The following is an 18,855-nucleotide window of genomic DNA, read 5'->3' on the forward strand; positions in this document are numbered from 1 at the left end:
GCTCTTTTTTTTTCTTTTTTTGGGGTTTTTGCAAGGTAAACGGGGTTAAGTGGCTTGCCCAAGGCTACACAGCTAGGTAATTATTAAGTGTCTGAGACTGGATTTGAACCCAGGTATTCCTTACTCCAGGGCCAGTGCTTTATCCCTACTGCGCCACCTAGCACCCCCCACCTCTGGCTGTTTTGTATAGGAAAGCTCCCAGTTCCCTCAGAATGGAAGGGCCTGAGGGGCACCTTCTTTTATGTCTTCTTTTCCCTAGTGTCTAACACAGTATCTGATAGACATACAGGAAGCTATTGATAAATCCTTATTGACTTTTTGTCATTACATTTGTCTTTCTGAGATTACGATTTTTAGAGTTAGAAAGAAAAGCAGGAAAAAAAACTGACTTGCATTTCAACATTCTTGAGAGCATTTCACATGTGTATCAGATAAAATTCAGCTTCCTGGGCTTATTGTGGCCTCTAGGTAGAAGCATTAAAGGAAAATAAAATGCATTGTAGTTAGGGATAACAAAAATGAGGGGGAAGCATATATTCTCAGCTCTAAGAGAGCTGGAGAGGGAATGCTACTGATGGTATGGGCAGGGAGGAGCTTCTCTGGCAGGATAGATGGTTTGGAGTAGACCTTATCTTCCTGATTCTGAGTGATGAGGTCAATTTGGAAAAGGGACTTGATTCAGTGATAACATCTCTAGAATAATTTTTTTGTGCCAGGTTGATCTCTTCTGATCTATTTGTTCATCTCATAGAAAGCATGTTTGACTGGATTCCTGATGGTCCAACCCATGGCACAGATGCAACCTGTCTCTTCCTTTGGTTCGGTCCATGGCTTTCTGTCTCATTTTAAATCTCTTGAGTTATACCCAGTGCTAAGCACAAAGCAGGTGTTCAGGAAATTCTGAAAACTTGGCATCTCAGACTGTTGATTTCATATTGGATCCTGAGGTTTAGTGGGTAAGAATTTGCTCAATCATAGAGCACTGAATCAACCATGATGTACAGTCAGCAGCACTGCATTGTGAGCCCGTTCTCCTGCTTGATTTCCTGCGTGCTTTGGATGGGACCCTTCCCTTCTGTGGACTTCCTTAGTGTCCTCAACTGTAGAGCAGGGGCTTAGGCTTGCTGGAGGAGCTTGAGCCAGAGCATTCTCTGCAGCTGCTTTGGAAGACTTTCATTCTAGAGACAGCTGAAGCTGAGAAAGGATATTTCATTTAGGGTCCCAATGCCACTGCTTCCTGGTTTGATCCTCACCCACCAGGGAGGACTCAGAGCTCATTAGAACCTTTCTTTAAAAAAAATTTATTTAAGGTAATGGGGTTAAGTGACTTGCCCAAGGTCATACAACTAGGCCATTATTAAGTGTCTGACTTGAACTTGAACTCAGATCCTCCTGACTCCCAGTCTGGTGCTCTATCTACTGCGCCACCTAGCTGCCCCAGAACCTGCCATTCTTTTTTTTCATATTTTTTCATATAGACACTAATATTTTTATTAACAAGTGCAAAAAGGGTGAGGGCCCTGAGCCCTGCTGCATCCTCTTCATCAGGTCTTCATCCTGCAGGGACAGCTCTGTTAGTTTTTTGCCCATTCGCTCATGGATATCCAAGTAACTTGGAGACACATTGATCCAGACACATAGATTCACCCTTGGAAAGTCTGGCTCCCTTGTAATGAGGAGGAACACACTTCTGGTGGCATGCATTGCTCATCCTTTTGTACATGTCAGCCATCATCTCCACCTCCAGCTCAGCCGCCAACAGTTGGGCCCTAAGTGCATCCATCACAATCCCTCAGACCATGCTGGTTCAGGCTTCCTTGGTCCTAGATGAAGTGTAGGACAGTGGCAGCCAAAGCAGAACCTGCTATTTTATTATTTTTTTTTGTTTTTTTGCAAAGCAAATGGGGTTTAAGTGGCTTGCCTAAGGGCACACAGCTAGGTAATTTGGTGTCTGAGGCAGGATTTCAACTCAGGTACTCCTGACTCCAGGGCCAGTGCTCTATCTACTGCGCCACCTAGCTTCCCCCAGAACCTGTTACTTTTTTTTTTAATTAAAGATTTTATTTATTTTGAGTTTTACAATTTTTCCCCAATCTTACTTCCCTCCCCACCCACAGAAAGCAATTTGTCAGTCTTTACATTGTTTCCATGTTGTACATTGATACAAATTGAATGTGATGAGAGAGAAATCATATCCTTAAAGAAGAAACATAAAGTATAAGAGATAACAAGATCAGACAATAAAATATCATTTTTTTCCCCTAAATTAAAGGGAATGGTCCTTGGTCTTTGTTCAAACTCCACAATTCTTTTCTCTGGATACAAATTGCATTCTCCATTGCAGACAGCCCCAAATTGTCCCTGATTGCTGCACTGATGAAATAAGCATGTCCAACAAGGTTGATCATCACGCCCATGTTGCTGTTAGGGTATACAGTGTTTTTCTGGTCCTGCTCATCTCACTCAGCATCAGTTCATGCAAATCCCTCCAGGCTTCCCTGAAATCCCGTCCCTCCTGGTTTCTAATAGAACAATAGTATTCCATGATATACATGTACCACAGTTTGCTAAGCCATTCCCCATTTGAAGGACATTTACTTGATTTCCAATTCTTTGCCACCATAAACAGAGCTGCTATGTATATTTTTGTACAAATGATGTTTTTACCCTTTTTCATCATCTCTTCAGGGTATAGGCCCAGTAGAGGTATTGCAGGATCAAAGGGTATGCACATCTTTGCTGCCCTTTGGGCATAGTTCCAAATCTCTCTCCAGAAAGGTTGGATGAGTTCACAGCTCCACCAACAATGTAATAGTGTCCCAGATTTCCCACAACCCTTCCAACAATGATCATTATCCTTTATGGTCATATTGGCCAGTCTGAGAGGTGTGAGGTGGTATCTCAGAGAAGCTTTAATTTGCATTTCTCTAATAAAATGATTTAGAGCAATTTTTTATATGACTATGGATTACTTTGATCTCCTCATCTGTAAATTGCCTTTGCATTTCCTTTGACCATTTGTCAACTGGGGAATGGCTTTTTTTTTTTAATATGACTCAATTCTCAGTATATTTTAGAAATGAGTCCTTTGTCAGAAGTATTAGTTGATCTTGGTTGCAGTGGTTTTATCTGTGCAAAAGTTTTTTAATTTAATGTAATCAAAATCATCTAGTTTGTTTTCATTGACATTCTCCATCTCTTCCTTAGTCATAAACTGCTTCCCTTTCCATAGATCTGACAGGTAAACTAGTTCTTGATCTTCTAATTTGCTTATAGTGTTGTTTTTTTATGTCTAAATCCTGTATCCATTTGGATCTTATCTTGGAATTGGGTGTGAGGTGTTGGTCTAATATTCTAAGTTTCTTCCATACTAACTTCCAATTTTCCCAGCAGTTTTTAATCAAAGAGAGAGTTTTTATCCCAATAACTGGACTCTTTGGGTTTTTCAAACAGCAGATTACTATAATCATTTCCTGCTATTGCACCTAGTCTATTCCACTTGTCCACCACTCCATTTCTTAGCCAATACCAGACAGTTTTGATGACTGATGCTTTGTAATATAATTTTAGATCGTGTAGGGCTAAGCCCCCTTCTTTTGCACTTTTTTTTTCATTCAATCCCTGGAAATTCTTGACTTTTTATTTTTCCATATGAATTTACTTATAACTTTTTCTAACTCATTAAAGTAAATTTTTGGAATTTTGATTGGTAGGGCACTAAACGGGTAGTTTAGTTTTGGTAGAATTGTGATTTTTTATTATATTACCTCTACCTATCCATGAGCAGTTGATATTTGCCCAGTTATTTAAATATGATTTAATTTGTGTGAGAAGTGTTTTATAATTGCTTTCAAGATGTTTCTGAGTCTGCCTTGGCAAATAGACTCCCAGGTATTGTATATTGTCTGAGGTTACTTCGAATGGGATTTCTCTTTCTAGCTCTTCCTTCTGTATCTTGCTAGTCATATATAGAAAAGTTGAGGATTTTTGAGGGTTTATTTTACATCCTGCAACTTTGCTAAAATTGCTAATTGTTTCAGTAGTTTTTTGGATGATTTCTTGGGATTCCCTAGGTATACCATCATGTCATCTGCAAAGAGTGAGAGTTTTGTCTTTTCCATCCCAGTTCTAATTCCTTCAATTTCTTTTTCTTCTCTAATTGCTGAAGCTAACATTTCTAGTATGATATTGAATAGTAGTGGTGATAATGGGCATTCTTGTTTCACCCCTGATCTTATTGGGAATGCCTCCAGCCTCTCCCCATTGAATATGCTTGTTTATGGTTTTACATAGATACTGCTAATTATTCTAAGGAACAGTCCATTTATTCCTACACTCTCTAGTGTTTTTAATAGGAATTGGTGCTGTATTTTATCAAAAGCTTTTTCAGCATCTATTGATATGATCATATGATTTCTGATAGGTTTGTTGTTGATATACAATTGATTATACTAACAGTTTTAGTAATATTGAACCAACCCTGCATTCCTGGGATAAATCCCACTTGATTATAATGTATCATCCAAGTGATAACTTGGTATAATTGTTTTGCTAAGATTTTATTTAAGATTTTTGCATCTATATTCATCAGGGAGATAGGTCTATAATTTTCTTTCTCTGTTTTAACTCTTCCTGGTTTAGGTATCAGCACCATATTGGTTTCATAGAAAGAGTTAGACAGAGTTCCAGCTTCACCTGTTTTTCCAAAGAGTTTATATAGAATTGGAGCCAGTTAGAACCTGTTATTCTTAATATCAGTTGGAATTAACCTGTGTCTCTCAAACTCTGCCTCTTAGGGGGCAGCTAGATAGTGCAGTGGATAGAGCACCAGTCCTGGAGTCAGAAGGCCCTGAGTTCAAATCTAGTCTCAGACACCTAATATTTACCTAGCTGTGTGACCTTAGGCAAAACACTTAACCCCCATTGCCTTAAACAAATAGAATTTTTTAAAAATAAATTTAAAAAAAACTCTGCCTCTTAGAAATTTGCTAGATGGGAGGTCTGTGCATTTTACTTTTCTTTCTCCTCTCTTCTCTTGCCCTGATTTGAACCTAATGAATGCTTCTTTTTTGACCACCCCAATGCATTAATTAGTGCAAGCTCAGGGTCTCCTTTTCATTAGTGAGGCTTATATTCCACAAGTCATTTCGTCTTGGAATCTCTTTTTCCTGAGTTTAATAATACATTACTTATCACATTACAGGTATTTTGGAATGATCAAATTTTATTGTTCATTCATGTATAACCCTTCATGACCCCATGGGCCATACTGTCCATAAGGTTTTCTTAGCTAAGCTCCTGGAGAACTTTACCATTTCCTTCTCCAGTGAATTAAGGCAAACAGCAGTTTTGTGACTTGCTCAGGGTCACAAGTTAATAAGTATCTTGAATTCATGTCTTCCAGACCCAGCCTTCTCTTCACTCAACCAGAGTCAAATCATTATGAATAGCAAGTACTTTGTAGTAATAGTGAGACCTGTGACCTTTGTGTGACACTTGAAGTGTCACTGTTTTGTAGGCAACTCAGGTACTGTCTTCAGAAGGCCCCTTGTTAGTCCAGAAGTCCTCCCCATCAGGGAACACCTCCTGGATTATCCCTGTTGTTGTCCTCTCTGGTCACCAGAGGACACTTGTCCTGTTAGTGCAATAAACAGTGGCAATAAGTAAATGAACTTGGAGTGGCATTCAGAATTTGGGGAGGGGATGATAATGATGACTAGAATGAGAAAGGAAACCAACATTCATCAGCTACAGCTGACACTGCACTGCGGGCTTCACGAGTCCTGTCTCTTTTGATCCTTACAACTAGCATGGGAGATAGGGGTGGCTATTATTCCCATTTTACAGATGAGGAAACTAAGACAGACAGAATTTAAGTGACTTCCCTAGTATAACACAGCTAGTAAATCTCTGAGGCAGGATCAGATTTTTCCTGAGTCCAGGCCCAACATTTTATCCACGTACCACCTAGCTGCTTTGTAATATCACTTAATTATGAGAATAGGAAATCCTTGCCTCTAGCCTCTGCTCTTGCTTCTGTCTCCCTCCCTCCCTCCCTCCCTTTCTCCTTCTGTCTCTGTCTCTATCCCTGTCTTTGTCGCTGTGTCTCTGTCTCTGTCTCTCTGTTTCTGTTTCTCTCTCCGTCTTCTCCACTTCTCTTTATCTCATTGACCCTGCCCCCCCCATTCAGAAGAGAAAGGCATTATACTCTCAATAGATCATAGCAAAAATGAAAGGAAAAATGTTAAATTCTACCATTTGGAGCCTTCTGTCTTTAACCATCTTCCCAATCTTTTCCCACCCCTCCTCCCTGTTCTATAGGTATAGCCAGGAAATTTTGAACCATAGTTGCCCACAAATTGTGGAAAGGGAATAAGGGGGTTGGGATAATTGTCTGGTACTGCGGTGCCAGGCCACAGAGGGAAGGGAAGAGAGATAAGGGACTCTAGATCAGTCCCACACACATCAACAAAACTGCCTGTCTCTTTCAGGAATAAGAGTCTCCTGGTATTTGTGTTTTGGAATGTTGTCTCTAGCTAAGTCTAGAGAAATTGGCTTTAGAGAGAGGAAAATTACTAATGTGTGAAGTACTCTCCCAGACTATTCCTGTCAGTAATCATACACACCCATATTCCTTTTAAGTGGTAGTCTTGTCAGCCTATCACGTTGAAAGGAATTGGTGGCGGCAGGTAGGTGTGGTACATGTTTCCCTTTGTATATCTGATCCTCATGTTTTGACAGGTGTGTTTGGGGAAGATCGAAACTAGCTCTTGGTCTGCTGAGCTCAAGTAGGCTTAGATGTGCCAAGGTTGTAGACAAATCTTTTTTGTTTCTGGTCCAGAAAGGTAATTCTGGCAGCGGACCCTAGCTAAAAGCAGTTCTGGCTCGGCTGCACCATCCGTAGTCATCTAGTTCCCTCAGACTCAGTGGCACACGCAGAGAGATGGGTGATGAGTCTCCAAATACTTTTTATTTTCAGAGAGGCTTGCCTCGGTCTATACCTTCAGTTCTTCTCTGTTTAGACTCCTTCCTTCCATGTTCATTTGTTTTCATAGTATCAGCCATCTCCTCAATCAGTTCTTAAAGTTGAAGGAACTTAATTAAAATCATGGAGCCCTTTGACAATCTGATGAAGCCTACGGACCTTTTCTGAAATATTATTTTTATATTTATGAAATAAAATACATAGGATTACAATAAAAATCAATTTTTACTGAAAGAGTTATTAAAGTATTTAAAAAGCAAGTTTACACACCCAAGATTGAGTCCCTATCCTAAATACCAATGACTCTCCAAACCTACTAGGGTTGTTTAAAAAGTAAATTGTACAAGGTGTCTTCCACCAAATTTCAGTTCCTTTTCCACAAACAAAATGTGCTCTTTATCAGACCTATGTTTCATTGTTGTAGGGAACTGAAGCACCTGCTATGCTACTTAGAGCCTTTGAGTTGCCTGGGACACAGTGATTAAGTAACTTGACCAGGGTCCCAGGGTCAGAGGCAGGACTTGAACCCACACCTCTCTGTTTGCAAGGCCAATTTGCCATATATAACAGCATGAAACCTCAGATTTATCTGATAATCCATTCACAAATGCCATTTGGAAAGTATTTCTAGTATTTATGAATGGGTATAAGTGGTATTCTCCAAATATAAAAGTTTTAGTTATAAAATATAGAACTGAGATTACAGATTGAGCAAGCTAACCCCCTTCATTTTACAGGTGAAGTCACTGAGGCCCAGAGAGGTTCAGCAACAATGAAATATAATGCCTTCAGTTCTTTCTAGTTTTTTTATTTTTCTTCTTCCATTCTTAACCCTTCTGTCAATGACATGTGATTAAACTCTGGGCCTTTAAGCAAAAATTTTAGGAAGGACTCTGTTATTCTTTGTAAGTATCAAACTAAGATATCCATTAGAGAGGGAGCCCTATTTTCATGAGCCCCCCTTTTATAAAAAAGAGAGATGTGGATTACAGAATGTCAGTGATTTCTACTCCCTCAAGTTATCCTCCATTTAAAGATGAGGAAAAGGCTTCAGGCAGGTGTAAGGTAACTTGCCTAAAATCTCCCAGCTAATAAATTATGGAATTGTAATTTAACTAGACAGTCAACAAATATGTCTTCTCTTTGTGGCCTTTGGACAAAGTCCTTTCACTTCTCTGGCCCCTATTTCTCTTTTCTAGGAAAATGAGTTGTATGAGATGATGTTTATGTTCTATTTGAGCTCTTAATTCTAGAATTTCCTTTAACCCAGGTTTTCTAGCTTCCTATGATACCACCTTGCCCCTACCATTTTGTTGATCGAACGTCAAGGTTTAATGAATTAGATTGATGGAAGTGCTGTTCTAGGAGGAATGGAATCCTTAAAACCCATTTCCAAGATCAGGACCATTTGGTATAGAAGAGGTGCCTAATGCTTGCTGACTACATTTAGAGTTGATTATATTGCTCTCCAGGCCCCATCTGTGAAGTAGCAGTTGTCCAACAAGTAGGTTTCAATGGGGAGGTGAGAGGAAATGAGTCAGTGCATGTTCCATTTGAAGCCAGTGGAGACGGAGGAGCCCTGCCCTCTGTCAACATTATTTTCCACCTTTTCTCTAGATGCTAAAGAAAAATAGATGGGAACATTTCCAAACTAGGGTTACTAGGTGACTATTCTCAAATATTTTACTGTTTTTTTTCTAACAACCACGAGCATAGCTAATTCTAAAAGTGTACAATTTAGTTGAGTCTATCAACCCACCAGATGTCTGTGCTTAGAAATGAGAGAGAAATCAAAATGGATAATGGATCAGTTCCATATATTTTTTTGTATTCCTTTCTGAACCCTTTATATTTAATTTTTTTTAAAGTTTTTGCAAGGCAGTGGGGTTAAGTGACTTACCCAAGTCACCATACAGCTTAGGTAATTATTAAGTGTCTGAGGTTGGATTTGAACTCAAGTACTCCTGACTCCAGGGCTGGTGCTGTATCTACTGTGCCACCTAGCCGCCCCAACCCTTATATTTTCTAAACTAATAGGGTAACTAATTCCCCCAGTTCGTTTTTTGCCTTTCCTCCCTGACCAGGCAGTCTGAACAAATTCCAGTTATGCTGGTGCTGTAGTGGGAGAGCAGTGCTTCAGTGGAGCAGAAAGAACCCATCAAAACGAGGCAGAATCTGCTCTCAGGAGACTGTGGTGGGGTGCAGCTTTAGTGAGGGACCTGGAGTGGGACCCTGGGAAAGTCAAATACATGCTAATGATGATGACTGGGTTCACCAAGAAGGAAATACAGGATGTTTTCAAAAATAAATAAAGGTGCTTTCAGGAGGATTAAGTCTTTGAATTAGCCCCCTCATCTATGTCCTTAATTACCTCATTTTTGCTCTCTGAGTTAATCCCCTGCAACTATGTCTCCCTGATTCCCTCATCTCTACCCTTTAAAAATTCACCATCACCTTCATTGAGCTGCTGCCTCCCCCCAAATAAATGCCCTTTGTTTGACCTGGAAAAAACAAAACAAAAAACCAGAGACTCCAAAGTTTTCTTTAGGGGGGGTGGGAGACATTAAAGAAAAGCAGCTTGAAGGAGCTATAACTTGAACCAAATCTTGAAGGGAGCTAAGAGCTCCAGGGGTGGAGGTGAGGAAGGCAGACAGTCCTGGCCTGGGAGACATGCCTGTGTTAGAAATAATGAGGCTCACTGGTGACAGTTGGCAGGGCAGCCTGGTGTATGGTTGGCAGTGCCAATACTATGGTCCAGACAGTGGGCTAAGTAAGCAGTATACAAGGTTGATTGGAGAGAAAGGCTTTCCTATTCTTAATTCTAGTGTTTTCCTTTCTGTAGAAGGTGGAAGGAGATCCAGGAGCTGGAGATGAGGGAGAAAATTCCAGATTTGTGACTTTCAATACCAGAGGAATTTGTATTTGATTCTAAAGGTGGATTATCAGTTGGACAGTTACATGGGAGTGAGACTAACAGTGGCTTCAGAATTCAGGGAAACTGATGAGGATATTGCAGTATTCTAACAGATCTTCTGTTCATTGTGGGAGGAGAACAAGTTTCTGGATCCTTTTGTGTGGACTGTGTCCCCTTTTGGCAGTCTGGTTAAGCATGATTATTATCAGAATAATATTTCTAAATGTATGAAAAGCATAGGATTGCAAAAGAATTATCAAAAATTTGTGGTATGGAAAATAGGAATAGAAATTGGACTGCATTGTTACAGGAAACTCTGTTAAAGAAATTTCCTCTTTGGGGCAGCTAGGTGGTGCAGTGGATAGAGTACCAGCCCTGGAGTCAAGAGAACCTGAGTTCAAATCCAGCCTCAGACACTTAATAATTGCCTAGCTGTGTGACCTTCGGCAAGTCATGTTTAACCTCATTGTCTTAAATTTAAAAAACCCAACAACTTCCTTTTCTTTTTTTTCTGTTTCTTTTTCTTTAGAAAGATTTTATTTATTTTGAGTTTTACAATTTCCCCCCCATTCTTGCTTCCCTCCTCCCACCCCCCACAGAAGGCAGTCTGTTAGTCTTTACATTGTTTCCATGGTATACATTGATATCAGTTAAATGTGATGACAGAGAAATCATATCCTTAAGGAAGAAAAATAAAGTAAAAGAGATAGCAAAATTACCTAAGATAATGGGTTTTCCCCCCTAAATTGAAGTTAATAGTCTTTGTTCAAACTCCACAATTCTTTCTCTGGGAAAACTTCCTTTTCCACTGCAGGTAAGGACCTTCTCTGCAACATATAGTCATTTTTAAAAGTGTTATTTATTTTTAGCATTTGCTTTTTTAAAATTTTGATCTGAATTTTCTCCCTCTCTCCTGCCCATTCCCCACAAGGAGAAGACAGGAAATGTAATCTTAGTTATACATATGGAATCCTGCAAAACATTTCCGTATTAGTCATATGCTATATACAGAGCCTTAGAGGGTGACACAGAGCCCTGAGAGGTTAAGGGACTGGCCCAGGCCTGTGTCAGAGGCAGCACATGACCCTTTCTGTTTCCAAGGTCATTTCTATCCACTGGGCTGCCTCCCACAGGGTTCCCATTTTCCTTCACAGAACATCACTCTTCAATCATAGAAACATTGATCGAGAGAATCCGTTTCACCACCAAAAGGCTTCTCTCCCCTCCTTCCTTCTTTCTTCACTCCTCACCCCGTCCCCCTTCAGGCATTTGTCATCCTAAGAACCACAAAGGTCATCCTAACCTCATTGGTATCTGTTAATTTAACACATTCTGTTCTTTCCTCTTCTCCTCCTCCCTTCCATGCAATTTAGATCCATTAAACATTGAATTACTGGTTGGAAGGATCTGTATGAAGGATGTTGCCCAGTTCTGAATACTGTGACCCAGGCCTGCCTCCATCATTACCTACACCCAACTTCTGCTTTCACACTATTAGAATAAAGTCTTTTGGGGCAGCTGAGTGGCCCAGTGAATAGAGAACAGGCCCTAGAACCATGAAGTCCTGAGTTCAAATGTGGCCTCAGCCACTTAACACTAGCTGTTAGTGAGACTGGGCAGGTGATTACCCTGATTACCTTGCAAAAAGGACCCTCTACTATCACTCTGTTGCTGTTGTTATCTTGGGCTTCTGTATTTGTTCACTCATTTCTGTTGTTTGGGATGTTTAAGAAACAAATAATATCTTCAAGACTGGTTTTCTAGGGGTGGCTAGGTGGTATAGTGGATAAAGCACTGGCCCTGGAGTCAGGAGTACCTGGGTTCAAATCCGATCTCAGACACTTAATAATTACCTAGCTGTGTGGCCTTGGGCAAGCCACTTTAACCACATTGCCTTGCAAAAAACCTAAAAAAAAAAAGACTGGTTTTCTAAGAATTTTTTTGAATATTTAATATTTACCCTTAAAAAAAGATTTCAAAAGAAATATTTAATATTTATTCTCATTTTGTACAAATTTTTTTATACCTTAATAAAATATTCTTGTTTAAGAGTAAAGAAAATACCCCCCTCCCCCCCCAAAAAATATAGACTCACTTGAGTGATAAAGTAAAGGGGAGAGAAAAAAATTAAAATTAAAAAAAAATAATAGTAAGAATTGTAGGTATGGCCAGATGGCGCAGTAGATGGAGCACCAGCCCTGGAGTCTTGAGCACCCAAGCCCATATCCGGCCCCGTACACCCAACAATCACCCAGCCGTGTGACATGCAAGCTGCCTGAACCCCACTGCCCTGCAAAAACCAAAAAAAAGAAAAAACCCCAAAATAAAATAAAATAGTAATAATAGTAGGGGGGTGGCTAGGTGGCGGACAGAGTAATGGTCCTTGAGTCAGGAGCACCTGGGTCCAAATCCGGCCTCAGACACCCAATGATCACCCTGCTATGTGGCCCCAGGTGGGCCACCCAGCCCCATTTGCCCTGTACACCCCCAAAATAATAAAAATAAAAAATGTGCTTGAGTCTTTGTTCCAACACCAACAACTCTGTCGCAAGTGGGTCACATTCTTTATGATAAGTCCATGGCAAAAGTTACTTCCATATTTTTCCACTGTTGCCATTGCTGATCGCAACTCCCTCCTTTTGTACTTCTCCACTACCATGTACTATATTTTCTCTCTCCTTTCACTCTGACTCTGCTGTAGGGTAGCTCAGTGGTGTAGCAGACAGATCCCTGGCCCCGGGGCCAAGAGGCCCTGAGCCCCCATACCACCCCTTAGGCCCAGCATCCACCTGGCCCTATGGTCCCAGACAGGCCATCTAATCCCAGCCCCTGCAAGAAGTAAAAAAGAAAATGTGTTATATCTGACCACTCTCCCCCCATGGTCCATCCTCTCCTCCATCCCTCACATCACCCCCCACTTCCCCCTGCCCCCCCTTCTTCTTACTCCAGATGCCTATACCCCATTGAGTATATTTGCTGTTTCCTCTCCTAGCCACCTCTGATGAGAGCAAAGATTCCCTCGTTCCCCCTTGCCTTCCCCCCTTCCGTATCATTGCAGTAGCTCATTGTAATAAAGAAAAATCTTATTATGTGAAATATCTTGGCCTATTCCCCCTCTCCTTTTTCTTTCTCCCATTATATTTCCCTTTTTTCTATTGACTCCATTTTTACACCATATTTTATCTTTGAATTCAGCTTTCTCCTGTGCTTCAAGTATAAAAGCTCCCTCTACCTGCTCTATTAACTGAGAAAGTTTATATGAGTATTATCAGTGTTATTTTTTTCTATTCAGGAATATATGCAGTTCATCATCATTAAGTCCCTCATATTTTCCCCTTCTCTTCCAATCTCCATGTTTCACCTGAGTCCTGTATCTGAAGATCAAACCTTCTGTTCAGCTCTGGCCATTCCAACAGGAACATTTGAAATTCCCCTGGTTCATTGAAAGTCCATCTTTTTCCCTGGAAGAGGACATTCAGCCTTGATTCTTGGTTGCATTCTAAGCTCTTTTGCCTTCTGGTATATTCCAAGCCCTACGATCTTCCAATGTAGCTGCTGCTAAGTCCTGTGTGATCCTGACTGCAGCGCCATGATATTTGAATTGTGTCCTTCTGTCTGCTTGTAATATTTTCTCTTTGACTTGGGAGTTCTGGAACTTGGCTATAATATTCCTAGGGGTTGGTTTTTTGGGATCTCTTTCTCGGGGGGATCGGTGGATTCTCTCCATTTCTATTTTGCCCTCTGCTTCTAGATTATCAGGGCAATTTTCCTGTAGTAATTCTTTGATAATGATGTGAAGGCTCTTTTCCTGATCATGACTTTCAGGTATTCCAATTTTTAAATTATCTTTCCTAAGTCTGTTTTCCATATCAGTTGTTTTTTCAATGAGATATTTCACATTTTCTTCTAATTTTTTTCATTTTTTTGGTTTTGAAGCATTGATTCCTGATTTCTGGTAAATTCATCAATCTCCCTGAATTCTATTCTTTGTCTGAAGGATTTGTTCTTCTCAGAGAGTTTTCTTATCTCTTTTTCCATCTGACCAATTTTGCTTTTTAAAGCATTCTTCTCCTCAATAACTTTTTGAACTGTTCTATCCATTTGACCTAAGCTGGTTTTTAGCGTGCTATTTTCTTCAGCATTTTTTTGGATTTCCTTGACTAGGCTGCTGACTTCATTTTCATGTTTTTCCTGCATCTCTCTCCTTTCTTTTCCCAGTTTTTCTTCTCCCTCATTTGATTTTCAAAGTCTTTTTTTGAGCTCTGTCATAGCCTGAGCCCAATTTCTATTTTTCTTGGAGTCTTTAGATGTAGGAGCTTGGGCTTCCTCATCTTCAGACTGAGTATATTGATTCTTCTTGGTTTCATAGATAATGTATTTCTCAATGGTGTTTCTCTTGTTTCTCTGCTTGCTCATTTTCCCAGCCTGGGCCTGGTTTTGGGGGTGCTTCCTGAGCTTTTGGGACACTCCCACAAGGGTCTCAGTGTGTGAGGCTCTGTCCTCCCTCATGGTCTATGAATGACCATAAGCGCCCCCCTCTGCCACGGGGCTGAGTTGGGGGTGGCCCTGCTGTTCTGTGGGGGGCCCTGGACTGCGATCAGGATCTGAATGTGGTCAGAACCCAGAGTCCTGTTCCAGGGGCAGAGGACAGAGCTGGGCAGTCTCTCTCTCTTCACTCCCCTCCCTAGGCTCAATGGGCTCATGCCCTGGGGGCTCCTGCTTACCAGCTCTGCCTCCTTCTGTTTCCTGAATCTGGGCTGCAGTGGCCACACTGCTCTCTGTGTGCTCTGAGGGCTGGGCTTCACGTGCTTGCTCTGGCAGAGGTACCCCGGCTGTTCCCCCAATTTGTGCCTGGTGCTCCCTGGGGCGTAGCTCAGGAGACTCCCCCCTGCTGTGAGCTGCGGCTCCCAGCACCCTGGGGCTTCCTGGTGGCTGAAGTTCTTTGGCTCTGGCGGGCCACCCCTCTGGTGGACCACCCCTCTGACCCCTGGGAACAGAGCCTTTCTGCTCTTTTCCAGGTTACCTTGAGTAGGAGAACTGCCTCACTGGGTACCTCTGTGGGTTCTGTCTCTTGAAAGTTTAGTTAGAGTCCTTAGTTTCAAAGATTTATGAGAGAGCACCTAGGACAAGATCCACTCTTGTTACCATCTTGGCTCCGCCCCTTTAAGAATGTTTTGAAAATTGCTTTATAATCTTTTTGACTTTATGGTTAAGCTTAGATTTGCAGAATAGATTACCCTGAACTGCTGCATCCTAAATTGTTTGGAATACATTTTTAATTTCTTCCTGAATTTTCTGTTTAAAGACAGAATTCAGATTTCATTTCCTATGTGTTTGAAGGTCTTCCTCCTGGTTACTTGCAGAACTTGTTTCCGAATTGAATTGTTAAATTTAACCACTATATGTATTGGAGTATACTACTTTGGGTTTGTTCCTAGAGGTAACCTTTGAATTCTTTCAATTGTTATTTTATTTTCACGTTCAGAAATTCTGGTCAATTTTCTTATATATATACTTCTTTACATTACAGTTTTCAGATTTTGGGGAGATCTGTAATCCTGAGGTTGTCTCTATACATTCTGACCAGGCAGCTAGGGATGTAATGCTAAGTCTGTAGCCAGGAAGACTCATTTTCATGAGTTGAGATTTGACTTCAGACATTTAGTAGCAGTGTGACCCTGTGTAAGTCACTTAATCTAATTTGCTCATTCATAATCTTGATACCTTCTTATGGAAAAGGAAAGGACAAACCACTCTAAATGCTTTGCCTGGAAAAAATCTCAAATGGGGTCATGAGGAGTTGAAGATAAGTGAATAACAAATAACAAATTTTGAGCAACAAGGTGTCAGTGGATGGAATGCCAGACTTGGGGTCAAAAGACTTAGCTTTCTGAGTTCAAATCCAGCCTCAGGCACTTACTGTCCTAGTCAAGTCACTAATTGGTTTACCTCATCTGTAAAATGAGTTGGAGAAGTACCTTTGCCAAGAAAATCCTAAAAGGGGTCATGAAGAGTCAGATAAGATCCAAATAACTAAACAAGCTATATCCTGTCTTCAAGATTAGTGTTTTTACAGATTGTGTTTTTCTTTGCAAGGCAGTGGGGTTGAGTGACTTGCCAAGGTAATTATAAAGTGTCTGAGACTGGATTTGAATTCAGGTCTTCCTAACTCCAGGGATGATGCTCTATCCACTGCTCAACCTAGCTGCCCCTGAGTTTGTGGGGTTTTTAAAATGTTTTTGCTTCTCTTCCTCTAGATTTGCTTCTCATTTCTTAATTTGCTTTTCCAATAAATTGTCTTCCCTTTTGTTTCTTTGGTGATTCTTGCCCTCATAGCTTCAGTTTATTTTTTTCAGTTCTGCCCATTCTGCTGTGCAGGCTATAAATTTTGTTTTCAGAATTGATTTCTCTTCTTAGTATGTGGTAATTCTTTGTTCTCAAATTCTTGTTCTCATCAAGTATGGCATCATTTCCATTATTTTGCAGTACTTATTATTGGATACTTGAACTCATTTATGGGATTTGGAGGCCATATTTGCTTCTGCTTATTACCTGACTTACTTGCCTTTGCTTAAGGTCATTGTGTTTCTTTCTCAGATATTTGGTCATTTCAGTTCTTCCCCCCAAATCCCTGTTTTCTCTTTTTCACTTTCTTACTTCCTCCCTTCCAACAGTAGGTTTTTCCTGGGAGGTTGTGGGAATGGGGAGGTAAGAGAACTCCAAGCATATCAACAAGCATTGCAACACTGGAAAATTCTTAGTTCACCAGCTTAGGTGTCTGTCCCAAATGACTTTTGAGGGAGGGGACAGACTTGTCCCCAACTGGAAGCTGTGTTTTTTCCTTCAGGTTCAGTGGAATGACACATACCCTCCACATCCAGTGTCCTGCCTTGCTCCCTCTGTTACTCTGTCCTCTGGCCCAGCAGTTCAGAGCATTGTCATATTGAGAGGACTTTTGATATTTGGAATAAGAGTATCCCAAGAAGTGGCAGGGTTGGGGGGGGGGGGGTGAGGTTGAACTCTCTGTCAAGCCAAGTCATGTGTCCTGCCCCTTTTTCTCTAGCCCTTCACTCTCCTATAGCACAGGATATCTATCACCTTAGCACCAGCTAGTGAGACTCCAGCAAATTTCTGCCATTTGTAGGGCAGGAGTATACTATAATGTGGCTTGTGTAGTGCCGAGGGTATTGAGGGAGGAGATGTTGAGCAAGCTCAAGAGATATTGGCTCATAAATTTTTCTAAATCTTTTGGGCTCATGATGTCTTAGACCAAGGAAATAGCTGAAATTGTTTTATCTTTGTTTCATAATTTCTGTCATGGAGAAGCTTGAGAAGTCCTGAGGAGTAAAGAAAATGTCTAGTACTTCTTTGTGTTGGTCATATAACCCAGAAATTTCCTAATTGCCAGATCTAATGACCTTTTCTTGATCATCATCCTTTTGATCTTTCTGCAACATTTGACACTATCAACCACTCTCTTCTTTTAAAATTTTTATTTTTGTTGATAGTTTTCTATTTTTTTTAGGTTTTTTTTTTTTTGCAAGGCAAATGGGGTTAAGTGGCTTGCCCAAAGCCACACAGCTAGGTAATTATTAAGTGTCTGAGACTGGATTTGAACCCAGGTATTCCTGACTCCAAGGCCAGTGCTTTATCCACTACGCCACCTAGCTGCCCCTATTTGTTGATGGTTTTCAACATTCACTTTTTAAAGATTTGAATTCCAAATTTTCCTCCATCCTTCCTTTCCCTTCTCTTTCCCCAAGATAGCAAGCAGTCTTATTACAGGTTATACATGAAATGCTAAATATGTTAATATATGTTAAACATAACCCCATATTAGTCACATTGTAAAAAGAATCAGAGCAAAAGGTAAAAATCACAAGAAAGAAAATGGAAAGAAAAATTTTTTTAAAAGTGAAAGTATTATGCTTTGATCTGCATTCAGACTTCATAGTTTTTTCCTGTGGATGTGCATGTTGTTTTCCATCACAATTGTTTTTGATCACTATGTTGCTGAATCTTTCATAATTGATTATCACATTATTGCTATTACTGTGTACAATGTTGTCCTGGTTCTGTTCACTTCACTCAGCATCAGTTCATCTAAAATCTTTCTAGGTTTTTCTGAAATCTGCCTGCTCATCATTTCTTATAGCACAGTAGTATTCCATTCTATTCATGTAGTTGTTTGTTCAGCCATTCCCCAATTGATGGGCATCCCCTCAATTTCCAGTTCTTTGCCACAAAGCTGCCTTAAGGTGCTATACTTTTGTACATGTGGATCCTTTTTTCCCTTTTTTAAAGATTTCTTCTGGATACAGACCTAGTAGTGGTATTGCTGGAACAAAGGGTATACACAATGTGGTTGCCCTTTGGACACAATTCCAAATTGCTCTCCAGGATGGTTGGATCAGTTCACAACTCCACCAACAGTACATAAATGTCCCAGTTTTCCCACATCCCCTCCACCATTGTTGATCATTTCCCTTTCGTGCCATCTTATCCAATTTGATAGATGTGAGGTGGTACCTCAGAGTTGTTTTAATTTGCATTCTTTAATCAAATTCACTCTCCTGATGCTATTTTCTTTCTAGGTTTTTATGATCCTATTCTCTCCTCCTCTTACCTATCTGATTACTTCTTCTCTAACTTATTGTTTTCTAAGTCACTCTTAAGACAGCCCTGGGTATGCCCTAGGGTTCTGTCCTGAGTCCTCTTCTCTCCTTGATTTCATTAGCTCTTATGGATTCAGTTAACATCTCTTTACTGTTGATTCTCAGATCTACTTATTCATCCCTAATCTCTACTGATCTTCAGTCGAACTTCTTCAAATGTGTTTTGGACTTGTGGAACTAGATTTCCTATAGTCATTATTGTATCCAGAACTTGTCATAATCTTTCCCACAATACCGTCCCCTCTTCTGAACATCTTAATTATTGTTGAAGGTTGACCCCA

The 18,855-nt window shown here is 40.4% G+C and overlaps 1 protein-coding gene and 1 pseudogene across 4 annotated transcripts in view; one reads left to right on the forward strand and one right to left on the reverse strand.

Annotated features, from left to right (window-relative positions):
* Positions 1-18,855, forward strand: part of GFOD2 (Gfo/Idh/MocA-like oxidoreductase domain containing 2) — a 79,826-nt gene that overhangs the window by 22,102 nt on the left and 38,869 nt on the right. The gene's annotated exons all lie outside the window — the stretch shown is intronic.
* Positions 1,471-1,783, reverse strand: LOC141506964 (mitochondrial import inner membrane translocase subunit Tim10 pseudogene; annotated as a pseudogene).

Source organism: Macrotis lagotis, chromosome 1, assembly GCF_037893015.1.
Source record: "Macrotis lagotis isolate mMagLag1 chromosome 1, bilby.v1.9.chrom.fasta, whole genome shotgun sequence".
Classification (NCBI taxonomy): domain Eukaryota; kingdom Metazoa; phylum Chordata; class Mammalia; order Peramelemorphia; family Peramelidae; genus Macrotis; species Macrotis lagotis.